The following is an 8,573-nucleotide window of genomic DNA, read 5'->3' as shown; positions in this document are numbered from 1 at the left end:
CAAGCACTGCCTCACTGCAGTTCCGGCTCCAGGATTATCCTCGAGAGACACGGCAGTGGATTATTTCTGTGTGTGCAAACCACTCACCCTGGACATTCAGAGGTGCCTTCTGGCTGATGAGCTCTGTGATCCTAATCCTATCAGAAAACAGCCTGCTGAGTGAAGGCTGGTGTAATCCCCTTGGCTGCCAGCGCTCTTTTACTCTCCAGTAACTTTCTGACTCCAAGGGGCCCTGGGGCTTACAGCCCCGAATAGTGAAGTCCCAACATTTTCTCCTTCTCCATCTCCTGCATCTACAGCTGCTTCCAAGTTGCTGCTGTCAGGGGGCCCAGCTCTGTGAGTCGGTGTCTGTATCCCTGTATCCGTCTGTTCTTGGCCTTCCTGCTCCCATTGCTCAGGCAGGTTGCAGATGCTCTCCTTGGGATCTGGAGCTTGCCAGCCTGCTTTGGATTGTACTTTTTGCTCTGAGTCTGTGTTTACCCAAAATGGTGCAATGGATTTTCTCACACCCAGCAGCTACAGACCCCATCTCCCTTTCTCCCCTTTCCAGCCCTGACTCCTGGGCCGGCGAGGGGAATTCACAGCAACCAATTTAGACCATTGACTGGAAAACCATGTGGAAAAACAGGGCTCTATCATCCAAAGATGGAATTTTTATTTCAACCTTTGCTCATGGTTCCATTAAGATGAAAGGATGCTTATGTGCAAATGCATAATGTTGACAGATTTCTAAAGAGAGGAACAAAAGGAAGAGTGCCATTTATTAGTTGATCTGAATTTATTACAAAGACACTAGGGGACTCACAGTGACACAGGAAGTTACTTCGTTGGCCTTATTGGCTATGTAGTCACTCTGCTTCCCAGAAATTCCAACAATAGCCTATGCCCGAGCTTTCAAGAGCGGTGGCAGTGACCTCATCTGAAATGACAGGCTCTCGTGTTGTCCACCTACCATTGATGTTTCCCTAAAGAGAGTATTTGAGTGGATTAAGCAGGATGTCATGGCTCCACGGGGCAGAGCTCAGAGCAAGCTTCAGAGCAGAGATGCTCCCTCGGCTTCAGGTCATAAATGATTGCCTTCAGCTTACAAACCTTTTCTTGGCCCTGTAAATGGTGACCGGTGCAGCAGGTTGGTTTCATCTGCAAAGCTCATACAATGTCTTGTGGTCACTCTCACGGTGAAAATGACCGATACAGAGGTCTTCCCAGATGGGGGCTATGTAGGCAGCGATGGGGGATATGTAGCCTCAGGAACTCCTTCTCTGCCCTTTCAGAAGACCCCGCCAAGGAGAGGGAGAGTGCTGGCTAGGAATATGAACGAGATGGACTTAAGGAGCTTCTCTGATTCTTCACCCCACACCACTACCAGCCACCCCATAAATGGAAGTGGCCAGACCATTGGAATTATCGTCCGTGCTAACATGATAGAAGATCACAGGCTGAGATATTGGCATCCTTGTGCCCTCTGCCTGCCCTCCACGCCATCCATGACTTTAGGCGGATCATTCTGACCCACCCGAAACAGGTGATGGCACACTTTCAGTCATCACAACGAATGCTGGAGGGTTTGTTATACAATCCTCTCTATTTCAGCTCTATAATTGTTGATTTAGTGCTTTTCATGATGCCCCTTGACCAAATGTCACAGGCACCGACCTGCCAGCAGGCAGGGGTTTTGTTTCTGTGTAGCTTGAGGCTGGTACTCTCAAAATGCTGCTTACCCTCCTTGCCTCACCCTTCCCTCAACGGAATCATTCTCCTGGAAGACAAATGCCAGCTTCAGAAACAGCTACTGAAATGTTTACCGATTGCTTTTCATTGTCAACAAATTTCACCAACAAGGTCCAAGAAAGCCTAGAGAAAAGACCATCACAATAGCACCCTATTCAGTAAAGAGAGGTTTCTAGCGCCACGAGGACTTCTTTATATCCTTAGACAAGGGAAAGAAAAAAAGTTGTCAGACTACCATTGTTCCCCACTCCTCCCCCAAATTATGCTCAAAGTGCTTTGAGGAGCTGTCAATTGAGAAAATAGGTAATGATAAAATACATTCAGTGCCCCTTTTTAATTGGATGTATATCTTGCACATCACAAGATCTGCATACATTTCTAAAAATAGCCCCACACACCTGGCAAAGAAGTATTCTTTCGCAGTTTGCAGATACTGCCTATATCACAGACCTCTTGCAGAATTTCTGTATTGGAGCTGATGTCAGAAAATAGTTACCTAGGGCCTTTGCTCTGCTCTAAGGATCTGTGTTTCTCCTACACAGAAGGCGAGGGCATCTGGGCCAGGAAGCATCCAAAAGACTCAGTATGTTTCCAAATTCTCTCCAATCTGGAAAACTTCAAAAAGCTGAACTAGGGGAACAGTTATTCTGGGACCAAATCAGGGATTCTGCTCTCTTCTGGAATGGCATATCTGACCGCAGCTGGAGTTTTCAGCTGTAGAGAGTTATCCATGTCTTACCTTTCCCCCATCCTTAAGAGCCCCTCTTGATCAACTCCGTAACCTGGTTGGGCCATAAGTCTGTGAGCTGTACTTTTGTTTTAAAGCCAAGTTAGAGTCGGGAGTTCCAACTTTGCTACTTAGGGATGTGACCTGGAGTGTGTCAGTGGTAGTCATTAATGCTGGAAGGTAGGATTATGTGTCTTGACCTTCTTGTGTTTGGGTGGGGCCTTGTAACTAGTTCTGGCCAGTGAATTTTGAGCAGATAACATTGTGTTACTTCCAGGTCAGATCATTTTGTGGCCATTCTGAGACCCTCCAGGGCTTTCTCTCCCCCCCTAGCATTTGACCCATGGCGGTTGTTCTGCCAAAGTGGGTCCCTGAACACTGTGATGAGCTGAGCATCCCTGCTGAACTATGTTGGGCAGGTAGTATGTTGGGAAATAAACCTTCGTTGGGTTAAGTCATGGCAACTTTGTAGTCACTTGTTCCTAATAGCACCAACCTAACATTAACTTGGCCAGATAGACTAGGTTACATGGTGCGATGGTTCTCTCTTTTAGGTTGCTCAGCAAAATTAAATGGAAAAGTCAAATATTTTTATTTGTTATGAAAATAAAATCCTATCACCTCCAACCTCCCTCTGATTTGACTAGAATCAAGCTGGTTTTCAGGAGTGGGGAGCTGGAAAAAGACAACATTGCCGGGATATCGGTCTACTGGCACACCTCTGGCCGGGCCTCTGGCAAAGCAGCACCTCTTCTCTGTCCCTACAATGAGCCACACAGGCAGGTGGAAGAGGGGCAGGCCCTCTCAGAAACTCAGGAAACATGGGACCGAGCTTTTGTGTTCTATGCATGTCAATCCAGTTCTTTTCATGAGCACAACCTTTTTTTGTGCTTAAGTTTAAATGGCATTTTGAATCTTGGCCAATTCGAATCATTCTCGCCCCTCACCCTGATCCTCCCCGGGACTCTTGAATACACTTGGGTTTGTGTTTGGACAGTTGCAATGATGTATTTCAAACCCAGTGTTTAGCTGCACACTTTAATGACGGGCAAGGACTAATTGGGCAGTTTGGCACATGTCAGGTTCTAAATGCAGGGATGAAGGTTCTAATGGTAACAGAGAGAGAAATACATTTGTCCTGAACTTGGCAGCAAAGTCACCAAACCAAACTCCACCAGCCTGATGCCTGAACATTTCCAGACCTAGGACTTTTCTAAAAAAATAAAAAAGCAAAAAAGGAAAAGCACCCTGGAACCACTCACAATATAAGAAAACAAAAATCTGCTTTGCAACACCTTTCACAGATACCAGTAAGTTGGGCATGACCCTTTTGGGTGAAGCCTTTTAGAATAGCATGATATTTAAACTTGGTCCAACATCATTGTTTCCCCATTGCCATTCCCTTCCTTTGATAGACATCTCATTATTAAGCATCATATTATTAGCACAAATGCTTTCTGTAGCAACATAAAGGCAAGGATGCTTATTAATCAGAAACCAAATTTTCTATTCAGGCTCATAATCAGGGATCTTGGAAAATGTGAATATGCTTATTTAGTTGGAGGGAGCGAGAGCAGCTTCCTCCCGTGGTACTCGATCTGCCAGAATGATGATGTCCTAGGGCAGGTGTACAGAGACGTAGGAGAAACTAGTTAAAGCAGAGCAGTCCTGGGGTATCTAGCAGGGAGAGCCTTACAGAAATTGATGGAGTCCTACGAAGCGTGATGTGAAGAGAGCTAAGAAGGGTATGATTTCCCCCACTGATTTCCAGCATTTCCAATGTCAAATATTCGTCCCTTCTTATCTTAGGGGTTTTGTATTTTAGGGGCTATAGTAAGTTAGTAAAATCCATAAACTCTGGGGTCATGCTCCCTGCATTTGGATCCTAGCTCCGCCACTTCATGGCTGCCTGACCCTGGGGAAGTTACCCAAATTCTCTGAGCCTCTGTCTCCCTTCCATAAAATGGAAGAATAATCGTTCTACCTCATGGAGACCCCATAAAGATTAAATTGAGCTGGTACATGTAACACACCTAATGGATCTGATATCAAGGTTCTAATCTGGAGCTCAAGTTCTGCAAACGGCCAAGAGTGATAGCAAAGTGGTCCAGTGGAGGAGGAGTTAGTTCTGGACCCAGAAAGTTCCCCTTGACAAGGACTTCTTCTGGGGTTTCCTATTGCTGTATAGCCTTCCCGAGGCCTTGCTCAGTTCTAAACCTCAAGACTCATAATGTAGGTATGGAGCATAGGCGTGAGGTAAGTGAGCCCAAGACAGAGTCATCCTCTTTCTCCTGCAAGGTCTTGGGGTCACTAGCAAGATCCTAGACCCCATCAGCTGAAACAGGTTTCAGAAGGTGATCAGTTGGGGCACCTGAGTGGCTCAGTGGTTGGGTGTCTGCCTTCGGCTCAGGTCGTGATCCCGAGGTCCTGGGATCGAATCCCACTTTGGGCTCCCCATGGGGCCCTTGCTTCTCCCTCTGCCTATGTCTCTGCCTCTCTCTGTGTGTCTTTCACAAATGAATAAATAAAATCTTTGGGAGGAAAAAAAGAAGAAGGTGATCAATTAACTCCACTTGTTGGACTAATTTTCTGACTCCAAATGCTAAAGTGACGGACCTTCCTTCTTCAATACACTCTTGCTTAAAGCAAAAAACCATTATAAAGAAAACACGATTAGTCAAGCTGACCCAAGAATGTTCAAACACCTTTTCAGAAACTGTAGGATCTAAGCTGCCAGGGGTAGCCAGCACCCGAAGCCCTTCTCTGCACCCAGTCCCAGAGAGCAAGGGTACAGATGTTTGCTGACCATCTCTCATCACATTACAGGGCAGTGCCAAGGACAGGCTGCTCCTATCTCTCTCCAGTTTTTGAGGTTCAAGTCACAAATCTGTGCCTGTCTCACAAATGGCTGTCCTCTGTCCTATGCAAACTGCTGAACAGGAGGCTTTAAAAGTTCACACTGAAAATAAATAAATAAATAAATAAATAAATAAATAAATAAATAAAGTTCACACTGGCTTTTCTTTTTCTTTTTCTTTTTCTTTTTTTTTTTTTGGTGTCTGGGACAATGTGATCCCTTGGGTTGGGTCGATCATAGAAAACAGATTCAGCTATCTGCCTGGCTTGCTTGGGAGGGAGCAGCTGCCTTCCCATCTTTAAGGCCCCAGTATCTCTGCCTTAACGCTCCTATTTGGTAAAATCCATGGGGCACAGAGGAGGCGAGCAGATGATTTGAACTGCTGATTTGAACTGTGGGTTTTGTTTCTCTCCTGAAGCGAGTCATCAACTTTCTGTTTGATCACAATCTTCCATTTCCTTCCATTCCCCTGCTCACATCATAAAAGTTCATGTTCATTAGCTATCAATGACGGAACCCAGGGCAACAGGCCTGGGCGGGGTGGTGGTGGGGGAACACCATACTATAAACTTTTTTAAGAAGACATTTTTCTGGGCCTGGAGTCAGTTTATCCAGAGTTGGTTGGGTTGGGTTTTGCTGTGTGCTGTCTTTTTCTTTTGCTCTTACTCTAGGTTAATGGAGTCTTTGAATGCCAGCCCACCGAATCCTTCCTCTAAAATGGCATCTTGTGTTTTCTTCCAAAAAGACTCTTGACTGGGGCAGAATGGGGTAAACAGGATCTTCTCAAGGAACTGCCTGCCCAGAAGACATATCTTTTGGCTATGAAAACAAATGGGAAAATACTAAATAAACATGTCTTTGCCTTACTGGGTTTTGAAAAAGTAAAGAGAAACATGTATTTATTCAATGGGCCCACCCCCCTGGAAAAGCTTCAGAGTGCCAAGAAAACATATGATTAGGGCTCTCTGAGGGAAGGAAGCCTTCCTACAACTACCATTTTCTTTCTCTCTTCTACTTCCAAATCTGCAAATAAACTTGCCAGTAATTTTATACTTTTCCTCTGCTAAAATGAGATTTCCCCATGTGCGCTGCCAGAGGGTGTGCCTCCATGTCCAAATGTGAGTGAGTGCTGGGAATCTGTTTTAATGAGCACACTCCTTCGGTCCCTTTCAGAGGCATCATTGATCTGAGCTTCGTGGCCATTCAAGTAGACTAGATTTAGTAATTTGACTATTAATAATAATTTATTTCATGTTTAATTTGGAAAATTGGAGCTTTGTCTGGATTTAACAAGGGTATTGACTTTTATTGAGATATATACCAGATAAGGAGCTAAGGTTTTATGCTCACTGATTAGTTCATTTAATTCTCAGGACAACCCTATGAGGTCAATATTATTATTACTTCATCTTACAAGTGAGAAAATTAAAGCACAGAGAAGCTCATTAAGGTGCTCAAGGTCACATGGCCAATAAGTGACAGAGCCAGAATCCAAACTCCCATTTTGCTTTGAAAGTCCAGGGCCTTAACCACTATTGTCAGAGTGCTTCATGAGTTGCCACCTAGCAGAGTAACTCTTGCATGGTGGATTTGAAACAAATACTTGTTGGATAAATGAAAAGCAAACAAATAAGTTGATCCTTGTAATATGCCTCTCAGAAAGGTTAATACCTGGAGCATTCAAGGCAAGGAAGGGTAGCTACTGTAAGAAATGACCTTTGCATCTCAGTGGCCTCACACAGTAAAAGTGTGTTTCTCAGTCATATCACAGCGTAATATGGTCTGTAAAGGCTTAATGGGGGAAGCCGATTCTCTGCAGTCATTTGGGATACAGGCTCCCTCTAGATTATGGCTCTACCATCAGTGCAAAGTTGGCCTGAGCATTGTGGTCTCCAGGCTTGCACTGTCACCCAGGTGGCAGATGGTAGATGAAAGAGTAGAAGATGGTTTGGGGAGTTTTAGGGCTAGGCCCAATGGAGTCATGCATTCCACTGGCCAAGACTCAGTCAAATGGCCCCACTAACTGCAGAGAAGGTTGGGAAATGTAGCTTGGCTGTGAGCTTAGGAAGAACATTAAATGAGCCTGGTAAGCACACAACTTTGTCTCCGCCACAGACCTATACCCTTCTTTTATAAATGGAAACCCTCATCCTTCTCTCCTGCCTGCTTGGATGGAAATTTCAATCTTTTGAGCCACTCCCTTGAATTTGATGGCAAAGATGAGTGTTTTGCACACTTAAGGCCAGGTATAAAATAAACAAAGTTCCTAGGACCATAATCACTAGTTTTCTTGTGTTAGCACAGAATAAATTGGTTGACAATGTTAGAAAGCTCTAGCATTTGTTGGGACCTCTGAATAAAGGTAGACTCAGTGGAAAATTCTGAGTGTTGAGGACTGATGAAGCATTCTAAAAGTATGGCTTGGTGAGGGGATACCTAGTTTAGGATAAAATATATGTGAAAAGCTGAAAAACTTCACAAGTTTATCTGTAAAGAAGAAGTCAATTTTCTTATTCAGGACAACAAACAGAATCAGTTGTTAAATCAGATCAGAAATATATTCATCTCTATTTATCTCAGACTTGACTCAACTAGGTGACCTCATTTTGAGAGAGTTGGTTTTCATTGAGAAGTGTGTTTTAAGCTGATCTAAGTGACAACTGGCAACATCCTCCTCCTATTTAAAATTATAGCCCATTAAAGGCAGGCTACTGTTTACTCTCCCAAGTATCAGGGCTCTCAAGTTTCTAATTTCTAATGATAGGCTAAATTATTTATAAAAGACATTTATCTTTCTTACTCCAATTATTAATCTCTTGATGCTATTGGTGGTCTTGAGGCTGTGCCGTAAAAGCTTAATGCATTTTGCATCAGTGTGTCATACTTGCCGGAGATGTCTTTGGCTCGACACAAAGGGGTTAAAAAATAGGACTTGAGGTGGTGCCAGACAATTAGATAATTACAAAACCCTTTTGCACATTAAAGTCATCTTATAAGCACTATGTCTGAAGTCATAACTACCAACTTTTGCTTTCTTAATTGTGCACTAGGGTTTTTCAATGTCATCATCAAAATCAACGACTTAAAAAAAAAAACCATTTCTGATTTCTAAGGCATACTGTGATTTTTTTTTTCTCGATAACTTTTCTTTACTTGTATGAAAATATTTCCCAACCAATAATGATCACAGTAGCCAATGCTGACTGAGTGCTTGCCATGTGCTAGGTTTTGTGCTATGTACTTTGCGGGTGCTATCTC

The sequence above is a fragment of the Vulpes lagopus genome, chromosome 12 (genome assembly GCF_018345385.1).
Source record: "Vulpes lagopus strain Blue_001 chromosome 12, ASM1834538v1, whole genome shotgun sequence".
NCBI classification, from domain to species: domain Eukaryota; kingdom Metazoa; phylum Chordata; class Mammalia; order Carnivora; family Canidae; genus Vulpes; species Vulpes lagopus.
Note: the sequence above shows the minus strand (reverse complement) of the source record.